The sequence below is a fragment of the Peromyscus maniculatus genome, chromosome 1 (assembly GCF_049852395.1).
Source record: "Peromyscus maniculatus bairdii isolate BWxNUB_F1_BW_parent chromosome 1, HU_Pman_BW_mat_3.1, whole genome shotgun sequence".
Classification (NCBI taxonomy): Eukaryota; Metazoa; Chordata; class Mammalia; order Rodentia; family Cricetidae; genus Peromyscus; species Peromyscus maniculatus.
In genome coordinates this window covers 11,930,824-11,933,206 of record NC_134852.1, presented here as the reverse complement: position 1 = coordinate 11,933,206, position 2,383 = coordinate 11,930,824, and positions in this window count along the sequence as shown.

Genomic DNA, 2,383 nt, shown 5'->3' with positions numbered 1-2,383 from the left:
CGTATTTTAGTGAGACAAATCTAAATTTAACATTTTAAGAAGACTGTGGGTGTCTATCTGCCTTTCCATTCAGACAGTATCTCATACTGTATTGCAGGCTGTTCTAGAGCTCACTATGTAGCTAGTGCAGGCTGGCTTTGAACTTATGGCAGTTCTCTCACTTCAATCTTCCAAGGGCTGACATTACAGCTTTGCATCATCATGCTTGGCTTTAAAATTTCCAAGGACCAGGCAGTAAAGAGAATAGGCTACTTCATGGGCAATATGTGGGCATTATGTTTTTCATAAAGCTTTTCTTAAAAACAAACAAATAAAACCAGGTAGGTTGCTGGCTTTCACCAGTCTTGCTGGCCTCTGCTCTGGTCCTTCATCACCTCTGCTTCCATTATTTCCAGATGGAGCACTAGTAGTGATGTGAGCCCAGGATTCTGTTGTATTTCTTACTACTCATGAAGCATTTCTGACGAACAGACCATTGTCATAGCTACTCAAAAATTTCATCACTCAATTTCTTGAATGTTAAAAGTGGCCTTAACTGGTTGCACTACTTTTCAGTTGCTGTGATAAAACACTGTGGCCAAGGAAACTTATAGAAAGAGTTTATTTGGATATAGGTTCCAGAGAAATAAGGGTCTATCATGGTGAGAGGCATGGCACTAATCCACAGGATAGCAAAGAGCCAAAGAGCAAGAAGCTGAGAGCTCACATTGCAACTATGTGCAGGGAGCAGAGAGTGAGTTGGAGATGTCATGGTGCCATGAGGCTGTTTTTTTTTTTGTGGTGCCCTTGACTCTACTGGCTCCCCAAGCTCTGCCTAAGCCTGATGTTTGGCTGTGGGTCTCTGTCTCTGTTTTCATCAGTTGCTGGGTAAAGCCTCTCTGACAGTTGGGCTAGGTACTGATGCATGAGGATAGCAGAATATCATTAGGAATCATTTAATTGATTTCGAAAAATTAATTTTGTTTTATTCATTTATTTTTTTTACATCCCCAAATTTCCCTTCTTTTCTCCCCAGTTTCTCTCCCAATCTTCTCTCCCCCCATCCACCCCTCCTCTGTTTCTTTTCAGATATGGACAGGCCTCCCATGGATATCCTCTAGCTGTGGTATATCAAATTTCAGTGAAATTATGAATCTCTTCTTCTATTAAGTTTGAATGAGGCAATCTGGTAGGAGGAATGGGTCCCCAAAGCAGGCAACACAGTCAGACAGCCCCTGCTCCCTCGTCTAGGAGCCCCACAGGAAGACCAAGTTACACAACTGTGACAAATGTGCAGAGGGCTGAGGTCAGTCCTGTGCAGGCTCCCTGGTTTCAGTTCATTCTCTGTGCGCTCCTATGAGCCCAGGTTAGTTGGTTCTGTGGGTTTTCTTGAGGCATCTTTGACCCCACTGGAGCCTATAATCTTTCCTCCCTCTCTTCTCCAGGATTACTGAAACTCGACCTAATGTTTGATTCACCTCCCCATGTTTGATTCTATCCTAGGTCTGTCTCTGGGGTATCCTGCCTCTGAGTCCTGGCCCTCAGTGGTGAGCTCCATCTCAGGGTATGGGTCTCCAATTAGGCCAGTCATTAGTTGGCCCCTCCCACAATTTCTGTGCCATCTTTACCCCAGCACATCTTGTAGGCAGGACAGATTGTAGGCAGACACGTTAGTGGCTGGGTGGTTGTCCTAATCTCTCCACTGGAAGCCTTGTCTTGTCAAATCGGGAGTGTAGCCCACCCAACAGAGATGACTGGAATAGCTGATTAAGAGAACAAATAGCACATACAACTTTTCTTACTGTTTGCAAATTTCATACATAAGTGTCTTGACCAAATTCAATGCCCCCATTCTCCCCTTTCCACTTCTCCTGTGCCCACCCATACCCCACCCACCACTCTTCTTTCTCATGCCGTGTGCTCCCTTTACACTCAGTGAGCCCACTCTGTGCTGCCAATGTGTGCCTAGGGTCATCCACTGGGAGTCTATCAGGGTCAAATCCTGGAAGCAATATGATCCCTCCCCACCCCCTGCAGCCATCTATTTCCTATAACTCTTCAGTTAGGGGCCAGAGCTTCCTGAGAAAACATCAAGTTTTCTGCCATCCTGAAACAGATTCTTTTCTTTGGTGGGAGCAGTTAGGAATGAATGTCTTAAAGACAACATGACTTATGCTCCCTGGGAACATTAATGCTCTGTGGTCTTACAGGTTGAAGATAGATAATTCGAGCCTGGATAATGGAGAAACTGTTGGAGAAAATAAAAGAGAGCAAACCCAGCTTGAGGACTGACAATGCCACCAGCACAACTGCACCATCGCCTTGTGACCCCATCTCTGAGTATGCCGAAACTGTTCCTCTGACAGCTTAGGGAAGGCAATCTGGGCTGGAAGACATCCGGAGC